Raw genomic sequence first — 16,834 nt, 5'->3', positions numbered from 1 at the left:
TAACAAACACGATATACTTACCTGCTCTTTGCAATGGAATTGCATTTGGGGTACATGGCTGCAGGGGTTGTTTAGCACTGTATATGAATATTAGACCACTTGTCTGCATTCATCCAAAACTGTTCTTCAGATACAGATTATAGATATTATCCTTTACAAACAAGGTAGCCAGCTCAGCATTGAAAACCTTGATCATATTTCTGCCCTGCTTTCTTTGTCAGAAGGGTGGAGTTGCACTTTAAACTGAAAAGTCTGCACATTTTCATTAACCTTTTTGTTTTGATTACACACTGTCAGCTTTTTATTTCTGTATTGCATGTTAAATTAATCGAGATTGCTTTTGTCTGCATCTATTTCCTAAAGTGGTCACAAATATAATTCGTACCCTGTATTTATCTTCCTGCATATAAAGCAAGGGGATGACAATGGATCTGGTTTATTACTAACAGGCGTCCATTGGAAACATTAGCTGAGTGCCAGGCACTTGTTTGCGATGGATGCAGGGGAAGTGGTGTCAGTCTGTTTATATTTCAGGTGTCAGTATCTACTTTTATAACAAAGATTACTAGCTGTGTTTGTATCAGTTATATCGTATGTTTGACAAGCCCAGCATTATCATTCTAGAACACCTATAATTTTACTACTTTCATGACTATCTAGCAAGATTGCATATGGAAATTCTAACTGAAAGACCATATTTATTCAGTTACATTCTTGTCTGTATTCACATCTATAACTAAATATGGTAGTGACTAACTTAAGCTCTGAAAATGATATTTTTAACCCAGGATTTGTGTTTTCTTAATAACTGATATATCCTCAGAGTGACCTTGATTGTTATTACTGGAATATGAACTGGTTGTGTGATTGAGTGAATATAAACAGACCTACATTTTTTTGAATACTATAAAAAGAATTCACAGTTCCTAACAGCTGGTTATTTTTTCTATTTAAGACTTCACCTAATAATTGGAGTATTGGGGTACTCTGGCTAAATATGACCCCTTTATCTAGACTAAGTAACTCCTTTCTTTAACATTAAAAATGGCAGTTTCAGGAAAACAAGTCCATTTGTCAAATGGTGACTAGGAAACTCTTGCAGGCATGCTAGTTAGACTCACATACCTACAACGGTTTCTGTCTTCCATACTTCTCCTAGGTCCTCTGAGCTGTAGATGTCAATTGACTGTCAGTAAAAGCTGCCAGAGTATAGGGTGAGGTGCAGGGCTAATCGGTAGGAGTGTGGTTTTGGGTGGTTGTGGGATGAAAGGGACTGGCGGACATTACCAGGGATCAAATCCTATACCACAAAGGAAGATGAGGCTGCCAAGTTTGCTGGAGGTTTATGGGGATGATTATGTTCCACTTGATGACAGTGTTACCTATAACGCTGCCACTTCCCCCTCACTCCCCCTCTCTGTTGGGGTCCCTCAAGGTTCTGTCCTCGGGCCCCTTCTCTTCTCCATCTACACCTCCTCCCTTGGCCAACTGATTCACTTTCACGGCTTCAACTACCATCTCTATGCCGATGACACGCAAATCTGTCTCTCTACCTCTCACCTCACCCCTTCAGTCTTCACCCGAATCACTAGCCTACTGAATGACATATCGGATTGGATGTCACTCCACTTCCTCAAATTAAACCTTTCCAAAACTGAGCTCCTAGTTTCCCCCCCCCCCCGACTTCTCCATCACTACGAACAACGCCACCTTCAGTCCCACCCCTCAAGCCAGAGTACTAGGTGTCATCCTAGACTCCAATCTGTCTTTCCAGCCCCAGGTCCATTCGCTGACAAACTCATGTAGACTCCACCTCCGCAACATCTTCAAAATATGCATGTTCCAAACCCCGGAAACTACTAAGCAACTCATCCACTCCTTTAGCATATCACGACTTGACTACTGTAACTCCCTCCTCACCGGCTTACCTCACCACAGGCTATCCCTGCTTCAGTCTATCCTGAAGACTCATCCACCTTACTAACCGCTCCGTATTCACCACCCCCCTCTGCCAATCCCTCCACTGGCTTCCGATTGCCCAACGTATAAAATTCAAATGACTAACATTGACGTACAAAGCTGTTCATAACACTGCCCCAAACTACATCACCGACCTGATATCCTTATACCACCCAAAACGTACTCTCCGCTCCTCACAAGACCTCCTACTCTCTAGTTCCCTGGTCTCCTCCTCCCATGCCCGTCTCCAGGACTTCTCCAGGGCTTCCCCCATCCTCTGGAACTCCCTACCCCAATCCATCAGACTATCACCTACTCTCCTCTCCTTTAGGCGCTCCCTGAAAACCCATCTCTTCAGGGAAGCCTACCCCACCCTCAACTAATTGCCGATCTCCTCCACTCTTCCTACCACTCCATCTCCAACAGCTATTTCCTCCTGTACCACTATCCCCTCCGTCCTATATTGTAAGCTCCAAGGAGCAGGGCCCTCGAACCTCTTGTGTATCACATTGTATTGTTACTGTACTGTCTCTTGTACTGTCTCCCATTGTAATGTACAGCGCTGAGCAAACTATTGGCGCTATATAAATACTGTATAATAATAATAATGACACTGGAAGATCTCGCCAGACTAGCACAAAACGACTGATGACTTGGCAATCTCATTGATGAAGTCGGTAGGACTTGACGACACGTTCTCTTCGGTAGTGAATGCACCTACATAGTGATCTGACTTATGTGCCTAGGATCATTTTCTAAGCATCTCCAGTCTAAAAGTATGGCCCCAATTACATCTATGAAGCCTTACTCCACAGGTGTGACAGGTGCAGGAGGATTTCTGCAAGAAAGACTGTAAGCCCTGGTTTGCACTAAATACGAATTTGAAAGCATGTGACTTCACATGAAGTTGCACAATTTCAAAGTCGCATGTCAGTGTGACTTCAGGTGCAACTTGACTTCATGCACAGATGTCATAGCAAGTCGCTCCAGAAATTGGTAAAAGTACAGAAACTACTTTTCAAATCGGTGCGACTTTGATGTCCCAATTAGAACGGTTCCATTGCCGATCATAGGGTGCGACATGTCATGTGATTTAAACTGTAAAATCGCATAACAAGTTGCATTGGTGTGAACGGGGTCTAAAAATTGGAGCAGGCTCTGGCTGCTAGTTTTGTTGAAGGTATACCTGTACTTTAAGTAAATCCAATGCAAGGTGGACTCAAAATTTTTGGAAGATCAGTTTTTAAGTGATCAAAAAGCAAATTGCATTCATGCATGCCTCTGTTTGATGAGATATATGTTTTATTATCTGAAGAAAGATAAGTCATGCATTGAAGCATCTTGAGATGAAATCGCTTGGCTTTGTTATTAACCCATCAAGACATAAAAGAATGAATTCCTAAGGCAAGATTGATGCGTTTCAGCTACCTCTATGGGCCTTAGTCATAGTTTTAGGACATCATATCCTCTCCTCTTTCTGCAGTAAAAGGAAACTACAGTTCCCATCAAGCAAAGGGAATTGTAATGAATGTAGGTGGGTACACTAGGCCTGTACATGTTGAATGTGTCTGATAGTCTCGGCCCACCCACCACTGCAATTGCGGCAGAATTATATCCCTGCTTCCTGAAAAAAGAACTACAGAAGGGATGTGCCAAGACCAGTGGCTCCAAAGAGAATTAACAGTTTGATTTTAAAATGAATAGGCTATTTCAGAGCAAATATTGAGTGAACCAGAGGTTGGATGACATATTCAGTGAAGGTAGGAAATCACCTACAAGGTCATGTAAATACGTTTTTGCCCAGAGTCCTGCTTTATTCTCAAAGATTTTTCTCTGCCCTTGCATGATCACATTTTGCAGTTGAACAAGATTTTCTACCACACTTTGATAGTGCTTTGATTAAACAAGCTGAGCTGCAAAATAAACTCTGGGCTCTGAGACAAGTAGTACCTTTTTGAATTTCCCTAGATGTAATCGCAGTATCATGAACAAAAATAGAATGATTGCGTCTGAGCAATTTTTGGGCATCCTGAGGACCTTAGATTTAAAGAGGCCTATAGCAGCAGATTACACCAGGTTACTGGCAACAGAGCAGTGTTTAACAGTGGGATTCCTGGTGCACTACAACAAAACCTGGATGAAAAATATAGTATAGATAGGTAGGCAGTGTCCTTAGCAGTTCCGAAGTTCTGGAAGAAATGCTTGTGAATACATGTCAATCATCTTTATAATAATCCTTTTTTTTTTTTTTAACTAAATATAGCACAGTCTAGTGTGCTACTAGAATAGTGTAGTGTATGGCAGGTAAAAATCATTGTGTATGATTCATAATAACTGTGTGAGTGTGTGATTGATGTCGGGTTATTGCAGGTCAGCTGGATGACTTAACTGGTCATAGCTTTATCGCCTCCTCCTGACTCTGGAGGACTATAGAACCTTCCAGAAGTCGAGAAGCAGGAATGGGTGGAGACCTTATTGTTTCAGGTTTGGAAGCCCTGGTAGGGTGGTGGACTGGCCCATAAATATGAGCGAGTCAGGCTGACAGAGGAGTTGTGTGGAAAATGGAGTGCTGAGGAGACTGTTGGTCCCTGGGAGGGATCCCCTAGGTCTAGGGGGGGTGGCCTCCAGGCTGAGCTGGGGCTTGATCTGGAGGATACATTCAGCAGTGTAGCGTGAATGGGATCAGGACCTGGAGCGGCAGCAAGCAAAGAGGACAGAGTGAGTACGGCAGCACTTTCTGGGATCTGCAAGGGGAAAGACTTCTACATGTAGCAAGCTTTATAAGAATATCTCTGGGCTCAATCCTTTGTCCTCTTCCCGGTTGATCCTCCGAGAAGCCAGTGGTATGTCCCAGAAAAAAAGTCTGATCCATGGAAGCCCCACAACAACTTGCAGGACTTAAAGTATCTGCTACTGACGACTTGGTGCCAGTTATCACAAAATAACCTCAGAGGTCTAGTGGAGTACAGGCCTTGGCAGGTCAGTGCTATTTTCTCGGCAAAATGGGGACCTACTCAATATTAGATGGGTGGTCATAAAGTTATGGTGAGATTTGATAACTTGACGGTCTGTTAATAGTAAGTGGAACCCAAGTGTCTTTGGTGGAGGACTGTCGGATCTGTGACGTGACATTGTTACCTACGATTGGACTTTTTCCCACACTTTTTGTAACTATTACTATAAATTAATTTTAATTAACTGGGTTTGTGTCAGAGCAGCTTTTTAATTTAGTTGCAGCAGATGCTGTGTAACTCCTGTCAGTGACACATGAAGTTGGTGTCAGAACAAGAAAATTCCTGCTTTAATAAATACTTGGCATCTATGTGTCTTGGCTTTATACTTGTATGTGAGGAACATTTTGCTACTGCTAACTAGGAATTTGATTGTTTGCCAAGACCACAGAGCAAATGCCTTACTGAAGTGTACCACATGACCGTTGTCATTTTGATAGCTCTAAAGTCTATATTACAACTCATTTAACATACAGAGAAACTGAAAAATCTTATGTTGGCCGTACACTTCCAGAATATTCTTTATTGTAACTGGGCAGCAGTTATTTACAAACGACATCAACCTATAATGCTAACCTCTGATAAATGAATGGATATTTTTTGAATACACGCATTTGACACATTCTAGAATGAACACATATTGACGCAATTGTTTAGAATATAGGTATAAACTGATAAGGATAGAGCAGAACCCCAGAATCCTGACTCTTGGCAGGGCCTAGGCAGTCAATATATTCTGCCAGTCAGTGCTTGGGGGAGTGTGAACCCATATTGATTTAGGGCAATTACTGAGCTGTCAAAAGCAGATACTCCCAAAATAGCAGGAAAAGTTTGCATGGCTCCAGTTAGCATTTTGGAAGAGTCTGCATCTTAGAAAGTGTAGTGGTAAATTTACTTACCGATCTGCATAGTGTTGGTTGCAGGAGGAGGTAGAGGAATGTACCATTGTTGGGTGATATAACTATCCATAGTGACTGCTATGTTAGTTTCTGTAGCTTACAGAATATAGCAAACTGTTGATATATTGTTATATCTTTAAAAAAATCTAATTTCACATTCTGGTTTTTATTAATGAAATCATATATATTCTTATACTTAGACTTTTTTTTTCCTGTTGAGTTTTACATTTGAAATTTCCTCTAAAGAACCATACCACCAGGACCATTAATATTAAAGCGAAACTTTACCCATAACAACTTGATAGAAAATAATGGTCTTTAGCAAGGAACATACATTCCACATTAATAATTATGCAACCAAAATTAGTGTGTGCTGTAAATGGCCTCCAGCATTGTTCCTGTTTCTTCTTGCTGGAGGCTGCCATTTTGCTGAAGCCCAGAGTCCCTGAATAGCAATAAATTATAAAGCGGAACTAAACCCACCGATTTAACAGTTTCAAAAAACAGTTGCATTCTTGGATTGCTGTGATTGATAACTGTCACATTTGCTTGTGTCCTCAACCAAACTGTCAAATCATCAAATAGCTGGTGTTATAGCTGATCACATGTGGAGCACCATGGCAGTTGCAGATCAAACAGAAGCAGCTTCCTTGGCTGTAAAGGATAGGCTGTCAGCAGATCTGCCTCTAAATGCCTAAAATTAGAGAGCAACTGAGCATGTGCAGAGCAGGCTTAGAGAGTGTTGTACTGATTTTTAACCCCTTGGTGCCGGCTCCTGGCCCTTTAAGGGATTCATGACGCCGGGAGGCAAGGCAGGGTTTAGGGTCATGTGACCGCCATGATTGGCTGTCATGGCAGTCGCATGATTGTAAAGCTCCCGACAGCAAGTAGCGATAAGGACCTTTCTTTGAGACACCGATACATTTACATTGGGTACTCAAATATGTGGCCCCTTGGTGCCAAGGCCCAGCTGCTGAGAGGCCACATATTTGCATACGCTCAGCGCCAAGGAGTTAAACAGTATAGGCATTTGTTTTTAATGTTTTTCATGGCTATACCTGCAAAAGGTTGTCAGTCTGAAGTGATCTAGGAGAACTTTATTTTCTGACTAAAGTTTCACTTTAAGGTACTGAGGTTACAACGATCTTAAATTTGGCTGATTGTTTTACAGATTTGCCAGGATCATTCATATTATGCAACTTCTCACTTCTTCTGTATATAGCTGCCCTTTGAATATATGAAGGTGTTTGTTTGTGATGTCTTATGTAATACAAGCTGTACTGTGGACTGAACTGAGAGTTTGAGTTGTCTGTACATGCCAAGAAAGTTCATATTTGGGAACTTGCTATGAGCATTTCATGCTGAATGTGTCCGAGTTCCTGTACTAGCAGTACTCTACATACTGGAATGCTTCATGAAACAAGTAAGGCACTTAAAAAGTATCCAATGGACAGCACAGCTATTCATGACAAATTAAATGTCCCTGGAAATGATCAGTTGTTTTGGATTTCCTCCTGGCATACTTTTCATATATATTTATACACATCTGTGGACATGATATATGATATATGGAATTATTTATCTAGCAGATGAAGTATTAAAAGTACTTTGTCACAGAGTTCCTCTACACAGTTTAAAGCAACACTAGGGTTGCAAAAGTCGCACCAGACCCTGGTGTTCCACCACCATGAGGGGGCCCCAAGAGCAGTGCCGTCTTCTCTCACGGGCATGGCCCTAGGTGCATGGGATGGGGGAGGGCCTGCAGTCCCCCTCCTCTTCCCCCCATCAGGGAGAATTGCATGTGGAGTGGGTGATCAGTGCAGTGGTGGAGGAATTAACTGAAGCCAATCATTTGTGGCTCCCCCTGCAGCAGCTGAAAGTCGGCAGCTCCTGCCACAAAAGATTGGTTTCAGTCATTTCCTCCACCACTACAATGTTCACTATCAGATTTCCCTTGCTGCCTACCAACATCCCCCCCCCCCCCCCGTGTGCCAACCCCCCCTCACTCCTCTCTTGCCTGCAGTAGCTGCAGAGCTGCAGACATACAAGGGGGATCTTCTGGATGGAGAGCTGGGAAGGGGCCAGTAAAAATGTAATTTACTGGCCCCTTTCTTTTCTAAGTGAACACAGTGAGTGATCTGTACCAATCACTCCATGGATTTATTCATAACTGAAGCATAGTATTCTGTGTTTACTATACTTCAGTTTATGAAAGGACAGGAACCTCTTTCTCCTGTTCATTCATCTGCAGCTGAGGCTACAGAGAAAGGGATCAAGGAATGTTTCCTCAATCCCTTAAATTAATAAAAAATTATAAGTACGCTGTCACTTTCAGGTGCTATTCCTACTAATGTAGATACAACAATGTAATGTATTAATACAATTAGTGCAGAAATATGAAGAAAATTTTAAAATAAAAACATTCAAAGATCAATAAAAAGTTCGAAATAGAATACAAAACTAGATTGTAAGCTCCGAGGAGCAGGACCCGCCTATCCCTCTTCTATTGAACTGTATTGTTGCTGTATTGTCTCCTGTTATATTGTAAAGCGCTGAGCAAACTTTTGGCGCTATATAAATCATGTATAATAATAATAATAAAATGTTCCAAAGTTGACAATGTCAAACTGTGAATCAATCTGAATGATAAGTACTCTCCAAGTGAATGACACCAGTCCTCACAGCTTCCTTACCAGATGGAGAGATCACAATAAACAGATATCAAATGACTCTCTTGCCCTCTTTTTCAAATATATGGACCTTGTATTGATCTTTAATTGTTTTTATCATTCATTTTCTTAATGTTTTTGCACTAATGTGTTTAATAATACATGTTGTTGTACCTATATTAGTATGAATAGCACCTTAAAGTGACTGTGCACCTATTTTGTGAGAAGGTGTTTTGATATCTAATATTCGGATATATTAGTGTTGCTGTTGTCACATATCTTTAATTTGTTTGTGAATCTCTTTTTTTTGTTTGTTTTGCCCAGTCTCACTGTCTCCTATGTCACATTTCCAGTTTCCAACCACCCTAATGCCAGCCATAGAAGGTTTGAAAATCGGCCGATTTTTCATCCGAAAGATTAATCGGCCGATTAATTCGTTGGCCGGTTTTCGCGGTTTTTCCAATTTTGGATTGTCGGTCATGTTGGAAAATTCGTGGAAAACTACAGATTTTAACGTCAATGATGGTCAAATCGTACGATCGTTTTTACAAAAAAAATATGCACATGAGCCATGACCTGGAAGGAACAGAAGTTTTGCCTGTTATATGGGGTGAACTTTATGACTTGGTCGGCCGATTTTGGTAATCATTGGTGGTAAAGTCAGTTTTACGAACAACTGATTTTTCTTTTATCAGACGAAAAAATGCCCGGTTTTCGAGCCGTCTATGGCCTGCATTATTCACACTTTGTGACAATCTCCTGTTGTATGTCTGCAGTGTTTGACAGTGTTCTGTAGCATTACATATACTATTTTGCCAAAGGTATTGGCTCAACCCTCCAAATCATTGTATTTAGGTGTTCCAATTACCTCCATAGCCACAGGTGTATAAAATCAAGCACCTAGGCATGCAGACTGCTTCTACAAACATTTGTGAAAGAATGGGTCACTCTCAGGAACTCAAAACATGAGTTGCCACCTGTGCAATAAGTCCATCTGTGAAATTTCCTTGCTACTAAATATTCCACGGTCAACTGTTAGTGGTATTATAACAAAGTGGAAGCAACTGGGAACAAAAGCAACTCAGCCACAAAGTGGTAGGCCACGTAAAATGACAGAGCGGGGTCAGCGCATGCTGAAGCACACGGTGCACAGAAGTCACCAACTATCTGCAGTGTCAATAGCAGTGTGTAGAGAGCTTCATGGAATGGGTTTCCATGGCCGAGCAGCTGCATCCAAGCCTTACATCACCAAGGCAATGCAAAGCATCAGTTGCAGTGGTGTAAAGCACACCGCCACTGGACTGGGTTTGGCGGTTGCCAGGAGAACGGTACTTGCCTGATTGCATTGAGCCAAGTGTAACGTTTGATGGAGGGGGGTTGTTTTCAGGGGTTGGGGTGGCCCCTTAGTTCCAGTGAAGGGAACTCTTAAGGCATCAGCATACCAAGACATTTTGGACAATTTCATGCTCCCAACTTTGTGGAAACAGCTTGGGGGTGTCCCCTTTCTGTTCCAACATGACTGTGCACAAAGCAAGGTTCATAAAAATATGAAATGAACAAGCGAGCCAAGCCTTCTCGTCCGACATCAGTGCCTGACCTCACAAATGCACTTCTGGAAGAATGGTCAAACATTCCCATAGACACACTCCTAAACCTTGTGGACAGCTTTCCCAGAAGAATTGAAGCTGTTATAGCTGCAAAGGGTGGGCCAACTCAGTATTGAACCCTGCAAACTAAGTCTGGGTTTCCATTGAAGTTCATGTGCGTGTAAAGGCAGGCACCCTAATAATTTTGGCAAGCTCAGTGTGGCAAGTCACAAATCTGGAGGACAGAAGACAGCAGGGATTGCTCTCTCTCTCCCCTTTAGCAGCTGATCACCCCTGTTTTGGAACTGTTAGATCAGGACTGTGCAGGGTAAGCCTACCCTGTAAAGTCGCAGTCTGACAGTAGATGTCCCCGAGCCGCTCTCCCACACCCCTACAGCAACCAAGCTTTTCTGCCCACTGGAAGAGAGTGTTAGTGTCCGCTGGCCCTAGGTTCCTCCTCAACTCTGGTGTGCCAAGATGAGGAGGAGCCTGGGGGGGGGGGGGGGGGAGGGCATCACACAGCTTCTGCCGTGCTGCCTCTGGGGTGTGTGTGTTTAAAGGAAGAAAGGAATTGTACTGGGAACATGGTGAGGGTGGAAAGTAGGAAACCAGGAATGAGAGTGTGCTAGGGAGGGTAGAAGGATAAGAGGATTAGTGCTAGTTGGGAGGTTCTGATGGAGATGAAAATGTGCTAGGAAGGGGGATTGGGGGGATATGTGCAGAAAGGGAGATGGGGGGGGGGGGGGGTGCTAGGAAGGGTGATTTGGGGGAATTTGTCCTGAGAGGGGAAATTTGGGAGGGGGACTTGTGCTTGTAAGTAATAAAAAAACGTTTTTTGGGGGGGGGGATTTTTGTTGGGAAGAGGGATTTGTGGGGGGGAGGTATATTTGTGCTAGGAGAGGAAATTTGAGAGGGGGGGTTGTTCTAGGAGGGGGATCTGTTCTATGAGGGGCGGGATTTGTGTTGCAGGGAGCATTTGTGCTCATGGAAAAAATAGGGGAGAAGGATTTGTGCTAAGAGAAGGGATTTGGGAGGGGGGGGGGGTGTTTGGAGGGGAGGGGCTTTGTGCTAGGAAGGGCAATTTTTTTTTTTGAGGGGGGTAATTTGTGCTAGGGAGGGGGATTTGGGGAGGTCATGCTAGTAGGAATGATTAGGGGGATTTGTGCTTGGGAGGATTCGGGGATATATGTGCTGAGGAACAGGCTCATGCCATGCTCATATGGATATTTGGGGAGTGGGGCTGTGCTAGGAGGGGGAATGGATGGGAATTTGTGCTGGGGAGGAGAGAGAGGATTTGAGGTGAGAAAGAGGATGAGGGGTCAAAGATCTGTGCTGGAATGTGGGGAATTTTCATTCAGCCTGGGTTCACAGACATGCGGTGCGGCATGTATTCACCGCATTCCTGCACAAATCACATGTGAATTGTGTGTGGTGTGATTGGTGTAATCGCACCGCACCCGCAGCAAAAAGGTGCAGGACCCTTTTTTTGGTCTGCACTAGACTCTGATCACATGGGTATTCACACCCATGCGATCCGATTCTGCACATCGCACCGCATTTTGCGGACCGCTTTCGGGGTGTTGTTAACTTAACATACACACCCACAGCGGTGCGGAATTTGCACTGAAAACGCTGTGAATTCCACACCGCATCAGTGTGCAGCAGTGCTTAGGGAGAATTTAGGCTTGGGGAGGGGGATTTGCTAACACATAGTGCTCATATATCTAGAGGGGTCACAGTTTGGCATCTTCGCCCTGGGTGCTAGCTAACCTTGTCTCAGCACTGCTGTAGAGGGATATGCTTTGTTCATATTTCTTGTCTGAGGTTTACAACCACTTTAAAACTTCCCATACTCTATCTAAAGTGGGGAAAAGAAGCTTTACTATACTGTAAACCTGCTGACTCACATAACCTATACTTCACTGTCCCTGTTCTTTTCACCTATTATACAGAAAGCGCACTGCCTTACAGCAGTTGTGTCCTCCCTCCAGCTCTCAGTGCTGCAATGTGGTGAAAGCTGCAATCTATGTGCAGTAATAGCCACTGACTGGTTATTCAGGTAGAAGCAGCCAGTTGGTATTGCCGCCACTCACAGGTCCCAACTCTCTTGCCGCAAGAAGTACAAGACTATCAAGAGGACTGGAGATGATGGAGCACAGCCAGAACTGTAATTAGGCAAGTCTAAGTAGGGGTCATAATTGAAATGTTAGGCTAGAGAAGAAAAGGTAATGTACCAAATAAGTTATGAAATGGTTTTTGGTCTGCTTTAAAGTACCCAGGCAATAAGATAATATCTATAGTTTTTAACTTACATGTTCTTTTATTGCTTTCTTTTTTAGCAATGGGTCACATGTTCAAAAATATTCCCCATCAATCTGGCATTTCAGAATCTTACTGTATGGCCTTATGCACACAGGATGTTTTAAAAACACTCTGCCTTTTGGCAACAGAATTTTGGCAGAAAAAAACATGTGAAACTTGTCAAAGTGTCTAATGCTTTTACGAGCGTTTAGGCGCGTTTGCAAGCGCTTTGGCATAATTAATTTCGTAGGTCAGAATAATTTATTCTGGCCACTGAAGTGAATTAACCCTAAAGCGCTAAACGTGCCTAGCATTAACATGCGTTTAGACACATTCACAAGCGTCAAGCGTTTTTTTCTGCCAAAACGCTGCTGCTCCTGGATGCACTGGCCCTGGGTTTTCTTCCTGCTGGTAAATGCTACTGCTACTAAAAGCTTCTAAAAGTCTATGTGTGCATGGACACATAGAATAACAGTAGTTATTAATAAGAACAGTTTGGAAGCAGTAAAAAAAAAAACAAACCTGCCTGACTCCCCTAAAAGTGGTTGCAAAAACGCCCTGTGTGCATGAGGACTAATTGACACAGCAATGTAAGGTGTATTTCCAGCATCTTAAACTTTTTGACCCTGAAAACCAAACGCAGGAAAGTATTATCAGACGGGGACCCAAGATGATAATTTATTACCAAAATGTCAGCAAAGCCATACAGTGACAAAATCAGTAAACATATTTGTTTCCGTCCAAGTATAGTTCTGTTGAGGCAGAAAAGTGATAAGCTAAACTATTATTAAAAAATAATTAGATTTCAAAATGGAGAATATATTCCTGAGCATCATTCTTTACATCTATGAAAAAAAACTCCAGGCAGAAGACATATTAATACAGCTCTGTATTCATCATACATCAGGAATGTGATCTCCACTGATGCACAGATTTTCGCACTTGCACAAATTAGGCTAAACAGTCACATGGTGACCCATCGTAAACATATCCGCAACCTAATTTGGGTTCTCAGCCATCATTTAAGAAACACTGGCTTGCACCAATGAACCAACTTGATGGCTCTTAGTCCTCATGCACACTGGACGTTTTTACAGCTACTGTTTGTGGCTTTTGACATTTTTTTCCACAGCCAGTAAACTCCCCAGCATGTTATCCTATGTGTCCATGCACACATAGACTGTAATCAATGTTTTTTGGCTGGAAAAAAACCCAGGACTAGTGGGTTTCTAGAGGAGTTTTTTAACTGTAAAAAACGCTCTAATGTGGTAAAACGTGGTGAAATGCAGCAAACTGGTGTTTTTTGGACTTTTTTTTAACAAAACAAAAGGTTTTTTTTTAGTATCAAAAATGCAAATGTGGAAAAACGCCATTAAACGTGGTAAAACGCCACTAAATGCTATTGCAAAAACACTGAAAAACGTGACTTTCCACAGCTAACGTTACCAGCGTTATTAAAACGCTCAGTGTGCATGAAGCCTTAGATTGTAAGCTCTAATGAGCAGGGCCCTCTGTTTCCTCTTGTACCAAATTGTATTGTAACTGTAATGTCTACATTCATTTTGTAAAGTGCTGCACAAACTGTTGGCGCTATATAAATCCTGTATAATAATAATAATATTAATGTTTATAGTGTACATTTCTGGATTCTGAAGCTCGGTATTTTATGGTCTATGGTTTTATGGATTTATTCTCCGCAACTACCATGACTTTGACAAATAACCAGAACGTAACCTCAGTTTTGTTCGGAATCTGAATATTGCATTGCACTTGCAAGAAGCTTTAAGGGAATTGTTTTGGCTAGAATGCAACACACATTCCTAAATTTGTATCTCCCAAATCCCATGATACTGTGCTAAATATTGTTGTGTCACCTAGTATTAGCTTCTGGCTGGCACCTTAATATATTAAGTATTAACACAAGGACATCCAGGCCAGTGAGCCCGTATAGCTGATGCAGCAGCTCCAAAGACCTGGAACAGGTGATGATTGCTGAGAATAACAGCCTGCTAAAGTGCTTTGCTGCAAATCTCTGGGAACTTTTCTTTGGCAGCCTTTTTCATCACCAAGGACATATTTGATCTGAATCCAGAACATGTAATTATCAGAGATACAAACCCCTGCCAATGTGCTTTATTTGCACACATGCTCTATTTGTTGCTTCAGTATTAAACATCCTTGAATTCTGAACACAGATTCTATTTTTGTAATCTTGGCACGGTATGTGTAACAGTACATACAGCTTATTGAAATCTTCATGTCAAAACCTAATGCTGGTGACATACGTGAGATATTATTTGGACCCTAGGATTCAATTTATTTTGAACATTTTTTTATTCAGTTTTCAAAAAGGGTATAAACGAGGTAAGATAGTCCGGTTCATATTCATAGAATAAAATCAATAATGTATAGATTTTAGGATTATCACCATAGTAGGTGTAGACTCCATGTGATTATCAAACATTTCACTTACGCTGGGGGTATGATGAAGAACCTTAGGAAAAGGATGGAATGAAGAGGGGGGAGAGGGGGAAGGAGGGTGGTAACGGGATAAGGTCTAGGGATCTAAACAAATTGAACATTAGGAAAAGAAAACTGTATACCAGTCAGGATATTGTTAGTGATTTATACTCCGTAGTTATAGGCTATCAAAATTGAACCACACATTTTGGATCGCGTGACCAGAATGACCAGGTAGATTTAAACTTGGAATAGGAGAGATTGTTAAGGGCAAATCTTTTTTCCATTTAACTTTGAAAGTTTAGATCATTAATCAGCATAGTGAGAGACGGTGATGTAATAGAGTTCCGGAATCTAATGATATTATTTTTGGCTGAAAATAATATGTGGATTACTATAGTGCGCAAATCATCAGGACATTTTTCCTACTATATGTAATAGTGCTAGGGTGGGGTTAGGGCTAATTTGTTCCCCAGCTATTTCAGAGATTAGGTGAAAAACGCTATTCCAAAAGGATCTGAGGGATTTACAGGACCACATTATATGGGTCCTGGGTCACCACATTGTCGCAAACATAGTGATGTAGGAATTACTTTAGTGTGTCCATTGATAGATCCAATTTTGTTTTTGTATAAAACGCACCGTTTAAACACCTTTTTTTTTCAAAAAGGCTTTTAAATGTAGTTAGTATTATGTGTTGTTTGGTAACATATACAATAGTTAGTTGTGTTTAATTATACACAGGTGCACACAAACGGCCAGGGGCGGCTGTTGGCAAGAATCATGAATCCTTGCCACCAGATCTAAACGTTGCATGACCACAGTGTGTGCAACCAGCAACTGCTGTCAGAATTGTACTCTGTAAAAATCAATATCTAGCACCGGCGCTGTTCACATGTATTGTAACTGCTGATTTTTGCTGAGTTTCTGATTGCATATTGTCTGGCCACAGATAATCAGCCAGTTTGTATGCATCGGTGGCACAGAGTACAGCATTTAGCTGTCTCTAAACACTACAAACTATCTGTCCCCCATTGCCAGCGTGAAGACAACCTTAAAATGCATTGAATGCAGTGAATTGGCAACAAAAAATTAGTATTTTTTAGAAGGGGAGGTCAGTAATGGTAGCCTCCATTTTTTTCTTATTAGAGTTTTGCTTTAAATTAAAGTGGTAGTAAACTCCTTAATTACAAAAAAAAATGTGGGCCCCCAGGCAGTATAAGGCTAGGCTCACGCCTATGCAGGTTGTGTTTGAGCCGTTTCTGCATTGCGTTTTGCGTTGTGTTTTTGTGCATTTTGGGAGGAGGTCCATTTTATTAAATTTTTCTTGTTGCTAGGCAGAGTTGAAACACATAAAGAACAAATAAATAACCCGCGCTACTGTAACAAATTATGAGCTCAAATAATTAATGCTGCTGATTAGGCATAAAAGCTGATTAACCTCCCTGGCGGTATTCCCGAGTGTAGCTCGGGGTAAAGTTTCAGCACCACAAGCGGTAACCCCGAGCTACACTCGGGAATACCTTGCAGCGCTGCTCCGGGATGCCTTCTGCACTTACCTTGTCCTTCGCTTCTGGGATGTCCCCCCTGCAGCGTCCCCTGCATTGTCCTCTGGCGGATGCCGGGATCTGTCTTCTGGGTTCCGTTCCCTGCGATGTCGGGACATACGGGGACGAAACTGGTGGGAAATTTGAAAGTTGTAAAAGTGACTGTACTGCATTTCTGCAATACGCAAAATGCTGCAGAAAATGCTTAGTTGTGAACCTAGGATAAGCCGCAATGTGCTAGTATGCACCGTATGCTAACACATTATAACAGATTTGCCTTAAAATGAAGCCTTCTAGTGGCACTCTGTCAGCACTCTCTGGCCGTTTGAATGGCTGGGCCGCAATGATGTCACTCCAGCACATGCACATCGGAGTCACGGTTGTAGCGCAGTACTTTGAATG

At 42.1% G+C, this 16,834-nt stretch overlaps 1 protein-coding gene across 2 annotated transcripts in view; it reads left to right on the top strand.

The window, feature by feature from the left end:
- The window catches only part of AGTPBP1 (ATP/GTP binding carboxypeptidase 1), a 208,424-nt gene that overhangs the window by 47,969 nt on the left and 143,621 nt on the right, over positions 1-16,834 (top strand). The gene's annotated exons all lie outside the window — the stretch shown is intronic.

The sequence above is a fragment of the Staurois parvus genome, unplaced genomic scaffold (genome assembly GCF_062004578.1).
Source record: "Staurois parvus isolate SC_StPar_1 unplaced genomic scaffold, SC_StPar_1.0 ptg001432l, whole genome shotgun sequence".
NCBI classification, from domain to species: domain Eukaryota; kingdom Metazoa; phylum Chordata; class Amphibia; order Anura; family Ranidae; genus Staurois; species Staurois parvus.
Note: the sequence above shows the minus strand (reverse complement) of the source record. Positions and strands in the feature narration are given on the sequence as shown.